Raw genomic sequence first — 10,609 nt, forward strand, 5'->3', positions numbered from 1 at the left:
CTTCTGGCCATCCAGTACATGATATAAGTATGATGAACACTTTCCCACCTGATGAAACGAATCCACACAAATGTACAAATCGAATATTTAATATAGCAAAAGGTATATACAACGTTCACTTGTTTACACTTATGATTTGAAATATGCACTTGTATGGCAAATGAGTATTCGTAGGTAAATCAACATTGAATGTCCAATCTCTGGTTACGCAGGGAGTAAGTATACAACCTGGATATTTAGGAACGATAGCGATGGTACTTAAATGATTATAGCTGGATACACTAAGTGGGGGGGGGGGGGGGTCCCGCTGGTTGTAAGACAGTAGGAGGGGGGGGTTAGAGAAGCCGCTGGCGGTATCCCATCTGGCCGACGGTTTCTTGGGAGAATTCAAAGTCTTGAACACGGTGCCCACAGATCCTCGGTCCGCAGACGAATACAGCTGGACCCTCTGGTGGACGGTAGCTGCCGGTCCACAACGGAGAGACGTGAGGCGACCTCACTGGTGTAGAGCGCCGTCTCACCTGGAGTCCTCTCCGGGGGGTAGTTCCAACACTCCGCAGTGTTGGCCGTTATCCATGGAATAATCAAAGCACCCAAAGCATAATCCAAGCCGCGGAAGGCTCGCCGTCGTCCGGGTAGAGTAATCCAATATACAGGTCCAGTCGCCCTGGCCCGGAGCTCCTCGGATGCAAGCACCACTAGGGGTCTGCCCAGCCTGGTTAAGCGTCCAGATAACGTCAGGAACGATGGGGGTACTGATAACTTTATAACTCTAACCGAACGATGCACCATACATAAATAGACTATTATTAGCTTAATAGAATACGTCCAACTCGACGGTATAGTGCCAAACTATGACTATTCAACTATTAATCTACACGATATCTCAATGCCTATTCTGAGGCCAAGTAGGCCTTACTACACCACACGTGCGTCGTGGGTGAGGCTTCGCGTCTGTCACTCTGTTGGAGGGTAAAGAACTGGACTAAAAGAAAGTTCTACTTTACTTGCGCCATATATATATGCGCTATGAACAAATAGTACCATTCGTATTTCGCCAGACGTATTCCTGCGCGGAACCGGGGCTTGCCACGACATGTTGGGCGGCACGATTGAACTTGAACCTAGGGGTATGGCAACCTGGCGCCAGGTTCTCGTCCAATGGTAGAATGAAACTATTATGGGCTGTTTAGTAGACTAAAGGGATATTCAGTGCATATTGTACAAGGAATATACAGGGGATATCAAACGATATACAAACACTATTTAAATATATATATATAAATAAATATATATATTTGGTTTAATCTGATCCTTCACAACAGCCGCCCCCTAATTAGTCCCACCTAATTAGCTAAGCAGAGACAGATTAACCGCACTGTCTACCACTCAAGGTCCGCTGTAAGGGTCAGTCAACTCACAAAGTCATGGGGTCATGGTCATCATCGATAGTATCTGGGAGTCGGGGCAGTTCTATGAGCCTCGCCACGGGTCGTGTATAAGTGCGCCCTTGGACGAGTACTTCAGCTGCTCGGACCTTGCCATCAGCACCGGTGATCACTTTGCTTACGCGGCCAGCCGGCCACATAGCCCTGGGTAGTGACTGGTCGATAATCATGACGACTGTTCCTTCTGTCAAATTGTCTCTCTCTTTTACCCACTTCTGGCGGGTCTGTAGAGACGGTAGGTAGTGGAGTAGGAAGCTGCTCCAAAACTTGTCAGCTAGTACTTGACTGTACCTCCACATCCTTCGGCCGTTCGCTTCTTCAGGCCTGTACATTGTCTGGGGTAGCGCGGGGTCCAGCCGCCCCATTAGGAGTGTGTTGGGGGTGACTGGGTCGACATCTGCTACATCACTGGAGACGTAACCGAGGGGCTTTGAGTTCAATACTCCCTCGATCTCCGTGAGGACTGTCATTGCTCCTGCGTGGTGTACATCCTCGTCGTATTTCTTTATGATCAGCTCTGTGACCTTGTGTCGGCTGTTCAAGACGATCGGGTACTTAATGTCATCCGGTAGATCGGGGGCTCTCCGCAAGCGACCACCCACTCTGATGAGATTATGGGCGTCACTCTCTGGTGCCAGGTGGAGCAGTCTGCTGTCTGATGGGACGGGGTTTCCTCCCTGTAGACAGTCTAGCTCATCGGGGAACGAGTCTCTCTGGGCTCGTCGTAGTAGAAGAAGTTCTGCTTCTTCGTAGTCAGCTGCTGACATGTCAGTGGTGGACTGAATCTCTGGGTGGTGCCGCAGGAATGTTCTTTGCTGCGCACTCGCTAGGGTAATGCAGTCATCTATGTTGGGGTCTGTGGAGGCGACTGTGCTCAGTCCACAGAACATTGGTTTCTTGTTCTCAGCCTCCTCGTTACTTGCTTCCCGTGGGGTGGGCGTAGGCCACTCTCCTTCCGGGAGCTTGAGGAATTCTGGTCCGTCACTGTAGATGTTGCGACGGGTTAGGTCATCCAGAGACATTCCCCGGGTGATGACGTCAGCTGGGTTGTGTTTGGTGTCCACATACCGCCAGCTCGCTGCTTCTGTTAGCTCTTGAATCTCGGTGACTCTGACTCCCACGAAGACTTTGTATCTGCATGAATCAGACTTGATCCATGTGAGTACTGTCGTGGAATCTGACCACAAGATTGTTCTGTGCACCGGAATGGTGAGTTCACGTTGGATTAACGTGGCTAGATGCGCTCCTGCTAGGGCTGCGCAGAGCTCTAGACGTGGGATAGATTGTTGCTTTCGTGGGGCTATTCTTGAGCGGGCCAGGATGAAAGCAGTGTGTATCTTTCCTCCCTTCTCTTGGGCACGCAAGTAGGCCACCGATCCATAGGCTACTTCGGAGGCGTCGCTGAAGACGTGTAGATCAATCTCGCATGTCTCTGGCCTCACTGTGGATGGGAAGTAGCTGCGGCGTATATTGACGCCTGGGAGTGAGCGGAGTTCCGTCTCCCACTCTCTCCATGTTGAGGCAAGGTGTGCGGGTATTGGGTCGTCCCAGCCCTGGTCCTTGTCCCATAGTGCTCGTACAATCATCTTTGCCCTGGTGGTGTAAGGTAGAATACATCCCAACGGGTCATATTGTCTGGCGAGTGTTCTGTACACACTCCGTCTGGTGGTCGGTATCGCCGTCGACCGTCCCTGCTCTGGAGCCAAGGGTTTGTGTCTATAGTGGAGCGAGTCTGTTTTGAAGCGCCAGACTAGTCCTAGTGTCATTTCTTGGGCTTCTCCTGGGATGGTCGCCATCCAGGTCTCGCTGCTGGCAGCCTTGTCCGCGGGGGAGAGGCTGCGCAATACGTGCGGGTCACTGCTGGCCCACTGCCTGAGATCAAAGCCGCCTTTGATCAGGGAGGCGCGTAACTTGATTAGGAGAGCCTCGGCTTCTTCTTGAGTCGAAACGCTTTGTAAACAGTTGTCCACGTAGAAACTGTTCTTCACACTGTGTTGGACCTCTTCATCTGCTGTTGGGTCCTCTGCGACGTGTTTCTGTAGTGCAAATGTAGCACAGCACGGGCTGCATGTGGTTCCGAAGGGGAGTACTTCCCACTGGTAGATGGCTGGGTTCTCATCTCCGATCCTCTCTCTCCATAGGAACCGCAGCAGGGGCTTGTCCTCTTCTACTAGTCTCACCTGCAGGAACATCCCTTTGATATCCCCGCTGATAGCCACCTTGTCCTGGCGGAAGCGCAGTAGCATGCCTAGTAGGGAGGGGCCGAGTGTGGGGCCGGGCAAGAGCTCTTTATTCAGATTTTGGGATCCGATCTGGTAGCTGCAGTTAAACACAATGCGATCCTTGCCGTTGTGATGGACCTTGTGATGCGGCACGTACCATGATTCGGTCGTCTGATCGGCCTCTTTAATGTCAATCTTTGTTACGTGTCCCGCTGTGATTAGCTTCTCAATCTCAGCGCGGTACACACTCTCTTGAGCGGGGTCTTTGGCTAGGCGCCGCTCCGTGTTCAATAGATAGCGCTCCGTGGCGTCTTTCTTTGCGTGAAAGGTGGGCATTCCCTCTCGCCTCAGGAGTGGAGTTGCGTATCTCATCACTCCACCGACTGTGACTCTCTTTGTCCCCTGCTCGAGTAGGTTGATGGCGTAAATGTCTTCTTTAGAACGAATATCTTTCTTTTCGTTCTTAAAGGGCATTGTCTCTAGTGTCCATAGCCTCTCGACATGCTGCAGGAGAGTGGTGTCTTCTTCTGTCGTTCTGGAGTGGAGGCAGCTAGTGGCTGCTGTTCGGTTGAGAGATTTAGCAAGGGGGCCTTGTAGGGTCCACCCTAGGCGGGTCTCGACTGCTGCAGGACAGCCTCGGGGTCCTGTATGGACCCGGTCAATCGGGACTATGAGTTCTGCATGGTCGGAGCCTATCAGCAGGGTCGGGGTAGCGCCGTCTATGAGCGGGATAGGTAATTGGCGCAGGTGCACATATTTATCCATCAACTTGGCGACAGGGTAGGTGTACTGCGATAGTCCTATTTCTTGGCTGGTGAAAGCATTTGTAATCTTGTACCGTCGCTCTGGCTGCCCGTTTGCTGCGATAGTGAAGGAGACATTCTCGCCCTTTATCGTCTTTAAATCTCTTCTTATTGTCCGAATCGTCATTTCGTTCTTGCTCCCCCGCAGTCCCAGCTGGGCCGCAGCGGACGCGAGCAGAAGGGTCTTCTCTGACCCGTCATCAAGGACGGCGTAAGTGTCCATGACTTTATCTTGGTAGCTCAATGTCACACGGACTACCTTTAAGAGCACTTGGGCGCCGCTGCTGCTGGCGGGGTCAATGTACATGACACTTGCCTTGGTGCCGCGCGATGGTGCAGGTGGAGGCTGTCTTCTGTTACTGTCGTGTAGTATATCTAGATGGGCTCCATCGCACCGACTGCACCTTTTCTTTAGGCGGCATTCGGCTGCCATGTGTGGCCGCGCACATCGGTAACAGCGCCTGTTGGACTTTATCCATTGACTCACTTCTTCTGCATTCATCTTTGTGAATAGGTCACATTGTGACAGCCAGTGTTCTTTCTCACAGTAGGGACACGCTATCTTCCACTTCTCTTTTCTCGAGGGGGTGCTGTGACTCTTACTGCCCGGTACTGACTCTGATTGGTGCATGACAGTCACCGATCTTCTTCCATCATTTATTCTCCTGGGTCCCTCTCTGGAGCTTGGCGTGCTCCGCCCGAATGTATCCAGTCGTAAGCTGCTGACTTCTCTCGCCAGGAAGTCGGCTAGATCAAGGAGGGATGGCTCGGGGCCGTTGGGATCCCGGTAGTCTCTCTGCCGCCTAAAACGCTCCTGTCTTGCGGGTGGCAGCTTCTCCAAAATCCTCTCGACGTTAGAGTTGGCGTATAGCTCATGCATGCCCTTTTCCCGTTGCGCTCCCAGCATCCCTACCAGGGACTGCACTTTGATTGACAGGTCGTCTAATGAGCGATTGTCTGTGGCTGGGGGTAGGCGATCAATATGCCTTATCTCTTGGATTACGTAATCCCATATACGTCCATATCTCTGGTCCAGCGCCGCTAGGGCCGCTGTGTATGGTGTCGAAGAGGTGGCATAGGCTAGCGCTATATTGTGCGCTCGCGGTACTTTCAGGTGCTTCAGTAATATTGCATACTTGTGGCGTTCATCAGCGACATCCACCATCATTGTCTCTAAGCACATCCGGAGCTCCGTGTACTGTGCTCGACTCTCATAGGCGAAGTCTGGAAATGACGGCGTGGCAATGTATGACGCCGTGGATGGCTGATACATCGGCGAGCGTTGGGGGAGAGACCTCCTGGGTGAGTCCCCTCTTGCGCCTCGCTGTGGGCTGGTACTGACAGGGTACCATGGCCCGCTGGTCCAGGTGCTATTCCTCGGGGCTGGTCGTGCGTCGTGCTCACCCGTGAATAGAGTCGGGGGTCTGTAGCGCAGCGCCGCGGGGGTATAGCCTGGGCTGTATTGGACCTCCTGGTCCGGTGGAGTACTGTGCTGTCGTCGGGCTTGGTTCTCCTCCTCTCCCTCTTCTTCCTCTATCAGATCTTCCAGATCCTGTAATCGTTTATTTAGCTTCTCCGCAGTGTATGCCGCTCCTTCCTTGTAGCTGGGTCTCGCTTGGACCGGTCTGGGAAGGGGGTCTGCGGGGGGTCTAGGCTCGGTCTGTTGGTCAAGTTCAGGGTCGCTTGCTCGTTGAGGAGACGCTGCCCTTGACTGTTGTCTCGACGAGTTCCTTGAACCCCTGGCGGAGGGAGAGGGTGTTGCCTTGCGGATCAGCTGCTCCATTAGCTGCGCTTGTAACTTGTCGCGCTCGACTTCGCGCTTGGTGAGATCTGCTTCTCTTTGGGCACCGGCAGCGGCGCGCTGGGCGTCGGCCCGGTCTCTTGCCATATTCTCTTCTGTCTGAAGGCGTCTCATCTCCAGGCGTGTGCGCTCTTCTTCGCTCCGTTGTTGTGCTTGGAGACGGTCGCGTTCACCCTGAAGTCGATCGCGTTCGGTAGAGGCTGTCAGGCTGACGAGGAACGCCTGTTGTAGCATCCTCTCCGCTTCGCTGGGGGAAGGCGGTTGTGGAGGTGAGCCGCTCCTGCGTGAGCCGCTCCTGGGGGTACTCGTTGGGGAGTCCTGGAGCTCTATTTCCTCGGCGCTCTCCTCCTCTTCTTCCGTGCAGAGTTCTCTCTCTGTAGGGTTGTCTTCCTCCCGGTGCTGGTCGGGGACTACTTCTTGGGTAGTGGCGGGGGGTAAAGGCATGTCTGCTCCCTCCTGGTCCCCACCGTGAGCTTGGTCAGTTACATTAGGACCTACTAGGGCCTCTGTGGTCGGGGAAACCTGGTCGTTAAGGTCAGACATAATTTTACTTTCTACTTTTACCGCGTTTACCGTTTGTCGAAGGCTAGGTAGTTGACTGACAGTGTAATCCTCTAAGTACTGAGGTGTCTGTCGTCTGCGCCGCGGGCGTTCTAGGTTCGGAGGACCGTTTCGTGGAGTGTTCATCATAGGCCATTTCAATATTAATAACACTATATTAATATTACACTAGTTACCCTCCGGCTCGAAGGACCAATTGTAACTGAGGGGTACAATTCCCTGACTGTATTGTTAGATATGGTATTTAATACCACTACCTCTTGTACTTTAACTTCTGGCCATCCAGTACATGATATAAGTATGATGAACACTTTCCCACCTGATGAAACGAATCCACACAAATGTACAAATCGAATATTTAATATAGCAAAAGGTATATACAACGTTCACTTGTTTACACTTATGATTTGAAATATGCACTTGTATGGCAAATTAGTATTCGTAGGTAAATCAACATTGAATGTCCAATCTCTGGTTACGCAGGGAGTAAGTATACAACCTGGATATTTAGGAACGATAGCGATGGTACTTAAATGATTATAGCTGGATACACTAAGGGGGGGGGGGGTCCCGCTGGTTGTAAGACAGTAGGAGGGGGGGGTTAGAGAAGCCGCTGGCGGTATCCCATCTGGCCGACGGTTTCTTGGGAGAATTCAAAGTCTTGAACACGGTGCCCACAGATCCTCGGTCCGCAGACGAATACAGCTGGACCCTCTGGTGGACGGTAGCTGCCGGTCCACAACGGAGAGACGTGAGGCGACCTCACTGGTGTAGAGCGCCGTCTCACCTGGAGTCCTCTCCGGGGGGTAGTTCCAACACTCCGCAGTGTTGGCCGTTATCCATGGAATAATTAAAGCACCCAAAGCATAATCCAAGCCGCGGAAGGCTCGCCGTCGTCCGGGTAGAGTAATCCAATATACAGGTCCAGTCGCCCTGGCCCGGAGCTCCTCGGATGCAAGCACCACTAGGGGTCTGCCCAGCCTGGTTAAGCGTCCAGATAACGTCAGGAACAATGGGGGTACTGATAACTTTATAACTCTAACCGAACGATGCACCATACATAAATAGACTATTATTAGCTTAATAGAATACGTCCAACTCGACGGTATAGTGCCAAACTATGACTATTCAACTATTAATCTACATGATATCTCAATGCCTATTCTGAGGCCAAGTAGGCCTTACTACACCACACGTGCGTCGTGGGTGAGGCTTCGCGTCTGTCACTCTGTTGGAGGGTAAAGAACTGGACTAAAAGAAAGTTCTACTTTACTTGCGCCATATATATATGCGCTATGAACAAATAGTACCATTCGTATTTCGCCAGACGTATTCCTGCGCGGAACCGGGGCTTGCCACGACATGTTGGGCGGCACGATTGAACTTGAACCTAGGGGTATGGCAACCTGGCGCCAGGTTCTCGTCCAATGGTAGAATGAAACTATTATGGGCTGTTTAGTAGACTAAAGGGATATTCAGTGCATATTGTACAAGGAATATACAGGGGATATCAAACGATATACAAACACTATTTAAATATATATATATAAATAAATATATATATTCGGTTTAATCTGATCCTTCACAACAAATGAGACTCATCTTTCCACAGACTTGCTTGAGTTTAATGGCTTCACCGGTTTGGTTATAATCGGGTTGCTCACAGAAGAGCGGTTAAAGCCTCGGGCGGCGTTGGTATTTGTGTAAAGAACACTATTTTTTATACATTCTCAGTTATTATGGACAAAGCCTATGATGGAATTCTTACTCTACGTTTTTCATTATCATTTCGTGTTATCTGTCACTGGAAACCTCACCATGGGGACGTAATGCAGACTTTTTCTTTAACCATTTACTGACGTTATTGTATACAGTTAATGCAGATGCTACTTATTTGTGTGGTGATTTGAATAGTCGCATTGCAGATCTGAACGATTATGTGGAGGCAGATGACCTCCCGTCTAGATCCACTTTAGATCTGACTGTAAAATAAACACGGACAATCCTTCATTGAATTTTTTAAAGACTCAAAATGCTGTGTAGTAAATGGGAGGTTAAACTCTGACAAAGATAATTTCACTTCCATTTCTATAAGGGGGAAAGCTGTTGTGGACTACATTGTAACTCCTCACGTTGACTTGAAATCATGCATTGAATTTAGTGTTTATACACCATCTGAAGGTGCAAATCTTATTGATATCCATAGTAGAGTACCTGACCATTCAGTACTACGCCTACGCTTTCAGGCCGGTGACTCGGTTAATATCCAGAGCACGGTTGAAGCCCTGCAGCAAATCAAACGATATAATGGACACCTGCCAGCTAATTTTCTTTCCTCTGAGTTTTGCAGAGGGGCTCTACCGGATGTCATGGAGCTCTTGAATAACACAATATTGATCTGTTACAATAACTTATGTAGTTTTCTGCATAAAGAAATTGGTCGACACTGTGCGATAAAGAAAGGCTGTGCGCCGAAGAAGTATTATTATAAGACCAAACATCCTTATTGGAATAATTTATTAAATGGTGTAACTGAGGGGTACAATTCCCTGACTGTATTAATAAGTATGGTATCATTAAACCACTACTGTCTTATGTACATTACTACTGGCCATACAGTACACAGGTATCTTATGATGAACACTTCCCACAATGACTCGGTTCCACACAAAACTGGGTTTAAGTATTTATTAGCAGCAATGATAGTACATAATATACTTTACTTAAGGTGCGCTTATAAGGCAAAGGAATGTGCGTAGGCAAATCAATAACGTATGTCCATTCTCATATTACGCAGGATATAAGGAATACAACCTGAATCTTAGGAATTATATCTATGGTACTCTAGTAAGGCAGCGGGAGATACCGGTAGGGTCCCTCCGGTTGTAGGCCAGCAAGGGGAGAGGATTTGTCGGTAGTAGAGTCTGGGTCAACGATGAATAGAGAGACTCCAAGTACAGGAGACGGTGCAATAATCTCTTGATCCGCAGACGAATAACAGCTGTTCTCCGTGGCATGCAGCTCCGCATGGAAGAAAGCTAGCCAGCCTCAGGCTTCTGAGAGGCGGGCTCGACGTTGCTCCTCACAGGGTAAATCCCACACAATTGTGGGTGTAGGCGATTCTCCGCTCCATCAATTACAGGACCAAAGCAAAATATAATCCAGCCGAAAAGGGCTATGTAGTCGTCGGGTAGATTATCCAGTGTACATGTCCACCCGGTCCTCGTCTAGGGCTCCTCGGGTGAAAGCGCCAGGGTAAGCAGCCCAGCCTGGATAAGCACACTAGCTGGTACGAAGAAACGTTGGTGATGCTGGTCACTGTAGAACGGTAGCCGCACGATACACTATACATAAATAGACTATTACTGAATTAATAGAATAGGTCGAACTCGACGGTACAGCGTTAAACTCTGATACTTCAGTTATTAATTCGCACGCGGTCTCAATGCTCTATTTGGGGCCAAACAGGCCATACTTCACCGCACGTTGTATCGTGGGTGAGGCTTCACTTGGGTAACTCGAACTACTTCTGTATTCACCTGCGCCGTATTTATACGTTAGGTGAACAAACTAGTACCAGTCCTATTCCTGTCTCGTATCCTTGCGCAGAGCCGTTCATGCCCAGGCATGTCTTTGACGGTGACTTTGAACTAGACCCTGGGGGTATGGCAATGGCGCCTAAGGGACCGCTGTCCAATAGGAGAACGAAATATTATGGTCTGTACTAGGTTAAAGGGATATTCCGTGTATATGTACAAAGAATACACAAGGGAT

At 50.0% G+C, this 10,609-nt stretch overlaps 1 protein-coding gene across 1 annotated transcript in view; it reads left to right on the forward strand.

Moving 5' to 3' along the window:
• sdk2b (sidekick cell adhesion molecule 2b) overlaps window positions 1–10,609 on the forward strand; it is an 846,423-nt gene that overhangs the window by 720,954 nt on the left and 114,860 nt on the right.

Source organism: Notolepis coatsorum (assembly GCF_963971535.1).
Source record: "Notolepis coatsorum genome assembly, chromosome: 15".
Taxonomy (NCBI): domain Eukaryota; kingdom Metazoa; phylum Chordata; class Actinopteri; order Aulopiformes; family Paralepididae; genus Notolepis; species Notolepis coatsorum.